Consider the following 14,595-nt stretch of genomic DNA (forward strand, 5'->3'; position numbering starts at 1 on the left):
AATTTCATAATAAGGGATCGTTTGGTTATCAAATTCATTTTAATTAATTATTTTAAATTTTTTAAATTTTAATATAAAATATAATAAATAATTTAATTTTTTAAAATTTTAAAATAATAATAATATTAAAAAATAATATTTTAATAATATTTTATCATCTCATCTCAACTCAAATTAACTCAATTCAATTCAATTTAATATTCAAATACAATTAGATGTTGATTTTTGAAATTTGAGTTTTCCGCGACATCAATCACTTTCGCAATAAATGCAGATTAAAATATCCCAATTTTCATGATAAAAGAAATATATGTCAATTTTAAGGATTTGAATAATATCAATTCTTCACTGTTTATTAATATATTTCTGGATGGTATAATATTTAAGTACATTACAGAAAATCAATACTGCAAAATCTAATTTTAATTTACATATTATTTTTATTTTTATTTATTTATTATTTTATTTTTCTTAAATTAAATTAATTTTTATATTCATAATCTATATATCATACATTTAATAGGAGAAAAAAATTTAAAATAAATAAATAAATATGATATGTGATCTGAAGATGATGAGTATAATTTTTCTTTTAATATTTATATGTTGCAAAATCTAAAATTGTAATCCGATATAATATTGGTCAATCAGTCATGGTAAAAGATTGTCCCTTATTTAAAATAAAATTGTACAAAAAAATGTAAAATATGTTATATATATAACATCTTATATATTTCTACTAATAAAACCCTTAATTAATATCTATAATATTCTACCTATGATATAGAAGCTTTAATATCACCAATATTAATAAATAATTCATCGATTTCGTGGTTTGACTAGGAAAAACCCTATTGCAGGGGAAAGTTATGTAGGATCTAATGTTTTATACATTTCTTGGACTTTTTAACTCTTATGCCGACATCTTTTTGGAGAGAGACTTTTTAACTCACAGCTTGGAAGTAATTCTTCCCTTAAATCAGCTGCATATGAAGAATATTAGCTATTAAGCCTATGTATATCTATATATCTATATATGTATACATATATTACAAGAGGCAGCTTTCTGGGCACCCTACCAGATTTTCAATTCTGATGCTCCAACTCTAATACCCACAAAAATCAGTTTCAGCACTGGTGACCCACAATACGAAAAAAAAGGGTGACAATACGAATTAATTGGATGACTAATGGTAGGTTTGGACGTGAGATGAGACACAAAATTTTTATATCATATTATCTCATTATTACACTTTTTTCAAATTCTCATACAAAATATAATAAACAATTTAACTTTTTCAAATCTCAATTCAACTTTTTCAAATCCCAATATAATAATAATACTAAAACATAATATTTTAAATATTAAAACAAAACACAAAATTCTCATTTCACTCCCAAACCTGCCTTAAAAGTTAAAAGATTCAATAAAATGCATGCATGTTCCTTTCATTCTAATAGCTCCAATATTATATATGTTCCCATTTGTGTCCAGTCCACAAAGTCATATATATATATATATAGAATTGAAGACTTACAACCCTGTTATCACCACTTAATTACTACTCTTGGTGTATTTTTTTTTAATTTTCTTTTAAGTATTTATATTTATTTATATATAATTTTACTAATAATCACTTTCTTAACTATTAAGTGAAATAAAAATTAAAAAAAAATAAAATTAAAAAGAGTAGTAGAAAATTGGTAAGGTTATCATTATTTATATATATATATATATATATATCACCCTAATAACTTAAAAGCGTGTATATACATGAACAGTAATGAATAGTAGCAGCCTTTTTTTTCCTCTTGCTTTTTCTCAGTTCGAATTTTATTCTGTTCTTCTTCTTCGTTCAGTTCCGATTTCCAGTTCAAATTTCCAGTTCAGATTTCCACCCTCAAAATATCTACTCGTTACATACAGATAAATGTAAAATAAATATCTCAACTTTACATATAAGAGATCTGATCTACGCATTTCATCACAATCTCAAATTTACAGAACACCAAATTTACAAACAATTCTGAAACTCAAATTCTGAAACTCATCCCGTGCTCTTCAAATTTGTTCCCCCGTTGGTACGATTTTCTCTTCTAATCTCACCTCTAACTTCTCCATTTTGTTTTTCTTTTTCTTTTTTTTTTTTCTGTTTCTTGCATATTTTTTTCTTCTTTCTCCGTGTGGGTTTCGGTGAGGGACACGGAGGCTGCGCGTGGGGGATTCCGAAGGTGGGTGGGATGGTCGGCGCCTTGAAGGGGACTCGTCGGTGGTGGTCGTGAGCTTCGGTGGCCACGTACGGCGGCGTAACGTGAAACAAATGGGTTTCACCCATTTCCGTTCGGTTTCCGTGGGGGAGACTGAGATCTGCGCGTGGCCAACTTCGAAGGTGGCTGGGATGGTCGCCGCCTTGAGGAGGACTCCTCGGTGGTGGTCGTGACCTTCGGCGGCCGCGTACGGCGGCGGAATCTCACAAAAATCCGAGAAACCCATTTCGGTTCTCCTTCCACGGAGGACGTCGATGGCTGCGCGTGGGGAAGAGTGGTAGTGCCATGGATGCTCGTCGGCATGAGGGGAACAGGCCGGTGTTGGCGGTGACGATGGCCGGGGCTCGACGGCGGCGGGCAGCGCTGGAGGCGAAGGAGCGGTGCTCCCGAATCGCCTAGGAGAGAGAGAGAGTTTACGATTTTATGCTTTATTTTTAATTTGTCCTATTTATAGGTGTTAAACAATATTATTTTTTTTTTTCTTTACAACTTTACTTTTGTTCTTACTTCAATATTACATTGTTGAATTTTTTATATAGGTTAAACTCCGTGAAGTTGAAAGTGGAAACAATATATCCCAACAACTAGCCACTCATAAAATTATCAAAAGTATGGATTCTTTAACTTTTTAATTTCATACTGTAAATTAATAACTGAATTAATTTATTTTGCTTCTCTGATTTTGGAATTTTTTAAGTCATTTATTTAATATCATTTATTCAATATTTATTCTGTATGAACTTTGAACTGTTTCAAATTATAATTTTGAGTTTATTCTTTTTAAATTATTTCAAATTTTCTATTTATCATTCGTATAATAAATATTTGATAAAAAAATAATAAAAATTAAAAATAATATGGAATGTAGAGTGTTAGAAAGTTGTGAATATTTTTTTATAATAAATACTACTAACCAGTATAAATAGTAACTAACAATGCTACAGTATGTGATATAATAATAAACAGTACTGAACATTACTCATGAACAATAATAAACAATTACAGTAATAAACAGTTCTAAACAGTAAAATAAAGCTCCATGAAATTGAAATTGAAAAAAAAATATCTCAACAACTAGCTGCTTATAAAAATATCAAAAGTATAAATCTTTTAACTTTTTATTTTCATACTGTGAACTAATAATTGAAATAGTTTATTTTTCTTCTCTGATTTTAGAATCTTTTAAATCAATTATTTAATATTATTTATTTAATATTCATTATGTTTGATCTTTGAGCTGTATTAAATTATAATTTGAAATAAAATTTTATTCCAACATATTTAAATGTTACATCTTATTAGTTACATATGCATGTTTATAGAAAAAAAAAATTTAAAAATTGTTATAAAATTACTCATAAAACTCTACCGACAAATTTAGTTCTATATATATGTAAATACTTACATTAATATTTACAGTTTTACCCATATAATTATACATAATCAATTAGTAAAATATTAAAATTTTTAAAAATCAAAAATTTAATTAAATAATTTGATAAAATAGAATAAACATTCAATAAATTTAATATTATGCATAAACTTGTATTTTAAAATATGCTCCAAGAACAAAATGAAATAAAAATTTTATGAATATTGATAATAAAGTTTGTAAATAATAGAGATGTACTTTCCGATTATATATAATTAAATTTCTCAACAACTAGCTGCTTATAAAAATATCAAAAGTATAGATATTTTAACTTTTTATTTTCATATTATAAACTAATAACTGAAATAGTTTATTTTCCTTCTCTGATTTTAGAATCTTTTAAATCATTTATTTAATATCATTTATTCAATATTTATTCTGTTTAAACTTTGAACTGTATTAAATTATAATTTCAAATTAAATGTTATTCCAACATATTTAAATGTTATATCTTATTTTAGTTACATATGCATGTTTATAGAAAAAAAAAATTTTAAAAATTGTTATAAAATTACCCATAAAATTCTACCGACAAATTTAGTTCTATATGTAAATACTTACATCAATATTTACAGTTCTACTCATATAATTATACATAATCAATTAGTAAAATATTGAAATTTTTAAAAATCGAAAATTTAATTAAATAATTTGATAAAATAAAGTACACATTCAATAAAATTAATATTGTGCATAAACTTGTATTTTAAAATATGCTTCAAGAACATAATGAAATAAAAATTTTATGAATATTAATAATAAAGTTTATTAAAATATTTTTAAATTATAATTATATAATTATACTTCTTTTACTATTATTTTACTACTAAGCAAATTTTATTTCCTTTTGCTATTTATATCTAAATTAAAAACCTCATAATTTATTCTGATTACAGTTTTACCCATATAATTATACATAATCTATTACTAAAATGTTGAAATTATTAAAAATCAAAAATTTAATTAAAGAATTTGACAAAAACTTGAGACAAAAAATATATATAAAAACTTGCAAACAAAATATAACATTTTCATGAATTTCAAAATTTGTTGTTTCCTTTTATTTGTTTAAATATTTAATTTAACTGTAAGTTTTTTATTTCTACTTTCTTCATCAGCAATTCATGCTATAACAATTATATAATTTCTATATCTATTGGTGGTTTATTTCTAATTTTCATTATCTTTTTTTTACAGCTTCGTTAAATTTGCTGAGTTGACTGAGTTTTTTTAGTCTTTTATCAAGACTACCAAGGTAACCAACGATGTTATAAATATATCTTTTTCAATAGGTTGTTTTATTCTGTTGGAATACATACTTAGATTAAAAAAGTTTTTCAATTTGCATCATTATGAGTTTCTCTTTTATCCAGTTATCGAGAAGAATTATTTCATTCCATATATAAATGAAAAGTGGTAAGCTTATATTAATAAATTAGTACAAATTTATCATTATATGATTAATTAATTCTTCGATATTCTTATAACTTTGATTCTTGTTTAAAATGATTCCCAAGGTACTACAAAACATTCTAAGATAAACAATTTATATGAGACTCTTTCTTTAGAAGAAAGAGAACATATACGACAAAAAAAGAAAGAAAAACATCTACAACAAAGGAATTTTACGAATGATACTACTCAACATGAAGAACAATTTTTCTCCCAACCAATCGTTGAGGACGAAACAAATGTGTTGGGATATCATATAGAATCCGTACACAATAATGAAGAAGTCAGGCCATATTGTACAAAAAGACAACGCACTTTTCGTGCCGAAGCTGGAACCAGTGATATATCCTCCGTTGAACAATTGGATTATAGTTCTAATATTGGTAGTTCTGGAGCACTCTATCAGGAAATAAACACAGTTGAAATTACATCAACAAAATCTCTATTTCGGGGTAAGAAAGATATATAAAATTAAATCGTATTTCTTTTCATTCTTTTCCTTTCTTTTCCTTCTTTTCCTTCTTTACCTCATTTTTATGATTCATTTTTCCTCCATAGGAAATCAACATCAACAATCAGCTGGTCATAGAAAAATATTACAAACAGTGCCATTTGAGGCAACTCTCTTACCATCAATACCATTCTGTAGATTTTGTGAAGCAAAAAGATTTCAACATGAAACAAAAGGTTTTTGTTGTGCCGATGGAACAATCTCTTTAACTACAAATGATGTTCCAGAACAACTTTACCATTTGTTTACTTCCAACACAGTTGAATCAACCAACTTTCTTACGTATGTTCGCACATACAATAACAAATTTGCTTTCACATCATTTGGAGTTAAATTTGATAGAGATTTGTGTAGAAGGAACAAAGGTATTTACACATTTCGAGCTCAAGGTCAAATTTATCATTACATTAATGACTTAATTCCTTTGGATGGACATCCTTCATATCTACAATTATATTTTTATGATACCGAACATGAATTGGACAATCGTGTTTATGACATTGGAAGATTGGATTCATCAACTGTTGCTCAACTTATGGATATTCTTCATGTTAATCCATACTCAACATTCTTTCGAACTCTTGGAGATCTGCCCAATTTGGAAAATCACAAAATTCATATCAGATCAGATGTGGGTTTGGATCAGCGTGTTTTTAACACTCCGTCAGCTTCTCAAGTAGCAGTTATTTGGATTGAAGATGATGATTCAGAACATTTGAGAGGACGAAATATTGTGGTATTCAATCATGCAGGTGGAAGTCATATAGTCCAATACTATTTTGGCTGTTATGATCCACTGCAGTATCCATTGTTATTTCCTTTTGGTGATACTGGTTGGCACCAAGGAATATTAAGAATAAAGAAAGGTGATAGACTACCACAACAAGTAACAAGAGCATCAGTCGACCCTCAACAATCAGTATCAGCAGAACAACTGCTTATAAAGGAACAAGAAGGTTAAAATAATTATTCTTCTTTTAACTTTTAATTGTTCTAATATAACAATGTTATATTTCTAATTTATTAAATTTATTATCTTACAGTGCTGAAAAAAAATAGAAAACAACAGGTTGTCTCATGTCGCGAGTACTACTGCTACAAACTTCAAATTAGGAAAAATACAAAATCTATTTTACTATTCTCGGGCCGTTTACTGCAGCAGTTTGTTGTTGATATGTACGTAAAAATTGAGACGTCAAGATTGGATTATTTTCGTAATAAGCAACAAGAGATTCGATCTGAAGTATATCAAGGAATAGTTGACAGTCTATCAATTGGACAAAGCAATGCTTCCAAAGTTGGTAAACGCATCATTCTGCCTTCCTCTTTTATTGGAGGTCCAAGAGATATGCGTAAAAGATATATGGAAGCAATGGCTTTAGTCCAACGCTTTGGAAAACCGGACATCTTTTTAACCATGACATGCAACCCAAGTTGGAAAGAAATCTTAGATGAATTAGGTCCACAAGAAGAAGCACAAAATCGTCCTGATTTGATTGCACGTATCTTTAGAGCAAAATTAGAAGAACTGAAGGATGAATTATTCAAACGGGAGATATTTTGGAAAGTTTCAGCATATGTATACGTCATCGAACATCAAAAAAGAGGACTACCACATGCACATTTCTTGATCATACTACAAAGAGATTGGAAAATCTATACTCCAGAATCTTTTGATGAAATCGTATCAGCAGAAATACCTGACAGAGAAAGAAATCTACATTTGTACAAGACAGTAAAAAGACATATGATGCATGGCCCCTGTTGAGTACTGAATCCGAACAATGTGTGTATGAAAGCAAATGGCAGTTGTAAAAACCACTTTTCAAAAGGTTTTGTACCTAACACAACCGTTGGAATCGATTGTTTCCCACAGTACAAACGTTGTGATAATGGAATGACTGTCAAAGTCAGAGGTAAAGATTTAGATAACCGTTGGGTTGTTCCACATAATCCATATCTCCACGCAAAATTTGATTGTCACTTGAATGTAGAAATTTGCTCAACAATCAAAGCAGTCAAATACCTTTATAAGTACATTTATAAAGGTCATGATCGTGTTGCTTTCAACTTGATTCCTGGACAAAACATCCAAGATATAGATGAAATCCAACAATTTCAATCAGCCAGATGGATTGCTCCACCAGAAGCTATGTGGAGAATATATGGTTTTATTCTTAATGAAATGTATCCATCAGTTTACAGTTTACATCTACATCTTGAATATCAACATCTGGTAGCTTTTCATGCACATGACAACCTTAACAATGTTCTGAGATCCGATTTTACGGCAAAATCAATGTTGACTGAATTCTTTTCAACAAATCAAACTAATGAAAATGCACGAAAACTACTGTACAAAGAATTTCCTGAAGCTTTTGTTTGGAACCAGCAACACAAAATATGGACTCCAAGAAAGAAGAAAAGTGTTATAGGCCGCATTGTTACAGCAAGTCCATTCGAAGGTGAAAGGTATTACTTACAGATATTGTTAAATCATATAAGAGGCCCTTTATCATTTGACCACATCAAAACAGTTGGCAATGTCACTGCACCAACCTTTCGTGAAGCAGCTACATTACATGGTTTGTTACAAAGAGATACCAGTTTGCAAGATTGTATGCAAGAGGCTTCCTTATACCAAATACCACACAGTTTAAGACGGCTATTTGCAACAATTTTAGTATACTGTAATCCAACAAATCCTAGAGAACTTTGGGAATATTTTGAACAAGATATGTCAAGTGATTTCCAAACAAGTGTTGCAACATCAGCAGATATTAGGACAAAAGTCTTACGAAGCATCTCTTCTACACTTGAATCGATGGGAAAAGACATAAACATGTTTCATTTAACAGAACATGATGTCTCTTTTGATCAGAACGAAACTGAAGCTAGAGAAATAAATGATGAATTTGCAGTTTCGATACCAGAAGAAGATCTTATGGCTTCGATGAGTCTTAATTCTGAACAACAACACGCATATGAATCAATTTTGCAGAAAGTCCTTCTAAATGAATCTGCTGCATTTTTCATTGATGGTCCGGGCGGAACAGGGAAAACATTCTTATATAAAGCACTTCTCGCTACAGTAAGATCAAGAAACTTAATTGCTCTTGCAACTGCATCGTCTGGTGTTGCTGCATCTATTTTACCTGGAGGTCGAACAGCCCATTCACGCTTCAAAATTCCATTAGATCTTGACAAAAATAGTACTTGTTGTGTAAGCAAACAAAGTGCTCTTGCCAAATTGTTACGTCTTGCAAAGCTAATCATATGGGATGAAGCACCTATGTCTAGAAAAGAATGTATGCAAGCATTGGATAAAATGTTACGAGACATAACTGATTCAAGATTACCATTTGGTGGAAAAATTATCGTATTCGGTGGAGATTTTCGTCAAGTCTTACCTGTGATTCGGAAAGGCACAAGACAAGAAGAAGTTAATGCCAGTTTAGCATCGTCATATTTGTGGTCTACTTTAACTAAGATTAGGTTGAGTGAGAATATGCGAGCAAGATTCGATCCAAACTTCTCAAATTATTTACTTCAGGTCGGAAATGGAACAACACCAATCACAATTGAGAATAAGATCAAAATTCCCAATGAAATGCTCATTCCTTACAGAAATGATGTGGAGTCTTTAGATGATCTGATCGATGCAGTCTTCCAAGATATTGGCAGCTATTCAGAAAATTTATCCGAAATGACAAATCGAGCTATCTTGACACCAAAGAACAACTCTGTCGATGAGATAAATACAATACTTATTCAAAGATTTCCTGGTACAGTTACACAATACTATAGCTTCGATGAAACGATTGATACATCAGAACAAGGAATCATGGAGGATTTTTTAAATACATTGACACCAAATGGACTTCCACCTCATGAGCTGTTATTAAAAAAAAATTGTCCCATCATGTTACTCAGAAATGTCAATCCTTCAGAAGGTTTATGCAATGGAACACGTCTTATTTGTCGCAACTTTGAACGAAATATCATTGATGCTGAAATTGCAGTTGGTCACCACACCGGAAAAAGAGTTTTCATACCAAGAATTCCTTTCTTGCCAAATGCAGATGACAATAGTGGTTTTCCATTCAAAAGAACACAATTTCCTATCAGATTAAGTTTTGCAATGACAATAAATAAAGCACAAGGACAGACATTAGATTTTGTTGGTGTATACTTGCCTCAACCTGTATTTTGTCATGGCCAACTTTATGTAGCACTATCAAGAGCCAAGACTTATGCTTCAGTAAAAGTTCTTATAAGACCAGTATCAACTCAAGATTGTGAAGAAGCTGAAACAAATAATATTGTTTATAAAGAATTACTAACACTAGCATATCCATCATAAACTTCTGTAAGTAATCAAATTTCAATATATACCTCTCAATTAAATACAATTTGTTTTTCCATTATGTAATTTTCAGAACTTCTTGTTTTTCTATTATTGAAATTGTCTTATTTAAATTCAATTGTTTAAACTAATTTTTTTTTTCTCTTCATTTATAAGTAGGCTTCAACATGCGGACTATCTATACATCAATCAAAGACATTACTCCAAGTACAAGAAATTGGAGCATCAAGATGATTGTGTCAGACAAATCTCCCAAACGTACTGCACAACATTCACCGACAAAATATCAAAATCTGACATTGATAGACCCTGAGGTAACACATTGATATCATTATCATTCTTGCAAAAATATACTTAATATTTATATTATATTCCTTCACATGATATATCCAAAATAAATATGTTCTCCCTTACAACATAGATTCATTCTAACTATATTCTCAGATTAAATCTTATATATATTTAATAAATACTATTTTACAATCAATAGAATATAAATAACTATTCATTTATACAATATTATGCAGGGCAACCGACTACAAGCAACAATTTTCGGCAAAGATATAGACCTACGTAATGACATGTTGCACATCTTCCGGTCTTACTACATCAGTAATGCTTATGTTAAGCCTTTAGATCCCAGGCATAGAATTGAAGCGCATGAATACCAGTGGATCTTAAATTCAAGAACAATCATCGAAAACATTCAAGATAACGAAGTGGAATTACAACCACCAGAATATGATATTATCCCATTCACCAATCTGCATGAGTACAAAGACACTGGAACTGAAATAGGTAAATATCACATCGATATATTTAACGTACATCTTGATATTCTTATTCAGTTTTCACAATTTTTTTTTTAACATAATTGGACAGCTATTCTGGCGATCGCAATATACATGAAACCTCCTAGAGAAATTACCTCAAAACATGGGCCAACAAAGATTCAAGAAATATATGTTATCGACCAGAGGTAAAAAAGATTTCTCAACTATATATGTGATATTAATAAATTCTTTAATTAACTTATTTTCAATACTATTTCATCATGCTACACTTTTAAATATTTTCTCCTAAAATTTACAGCCTAATGCCCATATGGTTGACTATGTGGAGTCGATTTGTGGATGGTGAATGCCGAACAATCTCTGATATTATTGAAGCTAAGCCAACTCTACTCGCAACACGTATAAAAGTTGGTTCATACAATGGTATATCACACAACTTATAATATCAACATTTATTAAAAATAGAATGTTATTATCTACTAACAAATATCTTTTCTTTATAATATAGGTCTCTCTCTTTCGTCTCAACCAACAAGTGTATTTACCTTAAATCCTGTCATCCCTGCTGCAACTCCATTATGTCAATGGTAATTCTTTCTTACTTTATTATATACATATACAATTTGTACCTACTATATCTTTTCCTCCATTATTTCTCTCATTCATTTTAAATTATTCTAAAAATATTTAGGACAATGCTAAACCATGCACTGCTTGAAGAAATCGTCGAAAAAAATCTACATCACACAACGGCATCAGCATCAGCATCGACATCAAATGTTGACATGAAAGACATAATTAAGCTTGATGATCTTGCTGGTTTTCTTAAATCATTACAGCCGATGACGGTACATTTCTAACCTTATCTTAAGACTACATATTATTTACAACCACTAAAAATATATATCTGTTGCAAAATTAATGCAGAAAGCAAAATTTTGGATTAAAGCAACTATTTGTGTGGTTGATCTCCATCAAATATTCTTCTACATGTCCTGCATTGGATGTAAAAAGGGGACTGGATATGAACAAAATGAAAAATTTCAATGTTATCATTGCAAATACATGAGTAATGCACAACCACGGTATACATCTTATATTCATATTTTACGTCGTAAATGTTCCTTTAATCACTTTTATATTATATTTAAATTATTGCTTAATCATTCAGACTAAAAAATATAGTTTGTTTATATAGCTGTCGAGCTTACATCGAAGTTGACGATGGTAATGGACGACTAGGAGCTGTCATGTTCGGTAAAATCGCAGAAGAAGCTCTAGGTTGCACAGCAATCGAACTAATGGAACATACAGGAGAGGTAACCAACTTATTCAAATTCCAATTTATATTTTAAAAACATTTAATTTTAGATATTCAAATAGGAAGTTATTAAAAATATATTTTACATTAAATTTATTCACCATACAGGAACATTTACCGTATATCCAAAATATTGCAAAATTATGTTCAACAAAAAAATGGATCATACAATTGGGTGCAGATTTAGATCAACTCCAAAAACAACGTCACAAAAACTTCAACGTTCTCTCCATAAATGCTGCGAATGAGGAGAACAATGCTGTGAATGAGGAGAACACACCACTTTGAATCCATTATGTAATATTCAGTTGTTTCAGACTTTACTTTTAGTACCAAAAGAAACAATTATGTAATATTTAGTCGTTTCAGACTTTACTTTATGTAATATTTAGTTGTTTCAGACTTTACTTTTAGTACCAAAAAAACAATTATGTAATATTCACTTTCCTGACTTGCTTAAACATATAGTCTATCTAAATCTATTATCAGAGACTTTAAACAATTATAATTTGCTTAAACAATTAATTATGTTATCTTCATAGACCTTATCATTAATTTCTCTTCTTCTACACTAGATGTTTATATTTTAGAATAATCTAACACAGGGCAAACGTGCATCGCACGTAGATCCACTGCTAGTATATATATATATATATATATATATATATATATATAAAACAAACAATATTTTTATTACTAGGATCATGAAATGCCCATTACGATTACAAAGATCGGGCATTTCAAACAGTTGTAACTTTCCAAAATGATCAACTTAGCCCATGTAAATTATCCGACACGTAATTATTAAGTATATATATTTATGAGGGAAAGATGATAGAGCTAGCTAGCTGTCAGTTAATTAATTTCAGCCTTATTTTTTTACCCGTGAGCTGTCGAACCGACCTTGACGTTGATCCAGTTCTCAAGGAGCAACCACTAGCATCAAGTTGGAGGGCACGTCCTCGTGTTCTAAACTCTTTTAACACTCAGGCTCTAAGTTTAATATATGCGGCCTTAAATAAATTATTTTTTATTTTTATTTTTTTTTAAAGTTAATGTCCGAAGGGTGACATAATTTAGTAAATCTATGCATAATCACTTGCATGCCCTTGGGCGAATCGTCCCAAGGGCTCCTAATTTGATGCATGCTCATGAATATGCATGCCACCCTGTACTACTCTCTTCGATCGGCCGGAATCATCACAACCTGATCCCCTCCCATTCAGTTAATCAGTACGTACGAGATTAATTTCTAGTTTAATTAATTTGTTGCATGTGGAGTTAAAGATTATGGAATGAAAGTTAGTATAGACATAAAAGGATTATATAAAATAAATTTATAAATTGATTTGACTTCATGAAATCTATTAGATCTATTTTATAATAAAAGTAACTTTATAATTTAACGTATCACATCAAGCCACATTAGTTTATAGATGAGTAATTCTACATACAATCGTGAAGTGCGTATCTGCCGCGTAATCGCTTTGAAAAATAATGAGGTCTATTATTAAAAAATTAATTTTTTTTTGTGGGTCTCATGTTTTATTTATTTTTTTCAAAACGATTACGCGACGATTACGCAATTTACGGTTATAAGTATATTTTCTCATATCGTCAAAAACTCGTTGACTATATAGTCTTGTAAAATGTCAGGAAATTTCCAGTTTAGAAGATCAAGTACTCTTTTGTTCACATTTCGTTAGCATGATCTTATATAACGTCTACAGCTTCTGATCAATCAAGTTATAATATCCCAAATTACTTTTTAATTTTAGGTGTATTTTTTAGTACCTATTGACTAATTATAAATTCCATGCATCATGAATATATTACACATGAGTACTACTAGTATTAATTAATCTAATAATTGTTAACAGTCATGAAGACCGAATCTCTGACTCGCGCGGATCTTTGCGCGGATTGATTCTATTAATTAACAAGCAGCTGCATGGTATATATGTTGCAGTACTACTTGCATTAGTTTAAATATTAAATAATTCAAAATAAGTTAATTAGACGTTGAGCTTGAAATTAAGTGTGACAATTACCATATTAATTAATTATTGATCTATGAAGTCTCAAAATTCAATACCACATGTACTACAAAAAAGGTTTATAATTTGGGACCAGGACATGGACCGTCGAGTAGGGGGTAGAAATGAAAAAGAAGTAGTACTACTCCCAATCGAACCTCAAAAGAACGAGGGTTTTCTTTGTACGTAGTACATGAATCATCCTAATCATATATATATATATGATATTGGATTGAAAAACAGATCATATAACAACTGAGTGCATGTGGTATCAATGACTGTAAAGAAAACCAAGTTTATGCCAAATATAGTACTATTATTATTCTTAATTCTCTCTATTTTTAGTTTAAAAAAACCACGAAAACCACGTTCAAACTTTTGAAGCTAAGAAATTTGTTCTCTCTCTCACACACAC

Source organism: Juglans regia, chromosome 10 (genome assembly GCF_001411555.2).
Source record: "Juglans regia cultivar Chandler chromosome 10, Walnut 2.0, whole genome shotgun sequence".
Classification (NCBI taxonomy): Eukaryota; Viridiplantae; Streptophyta; class Magnoliopsida; order Fagales; family Juglandaceae; genus Juglans; species Juglans regia.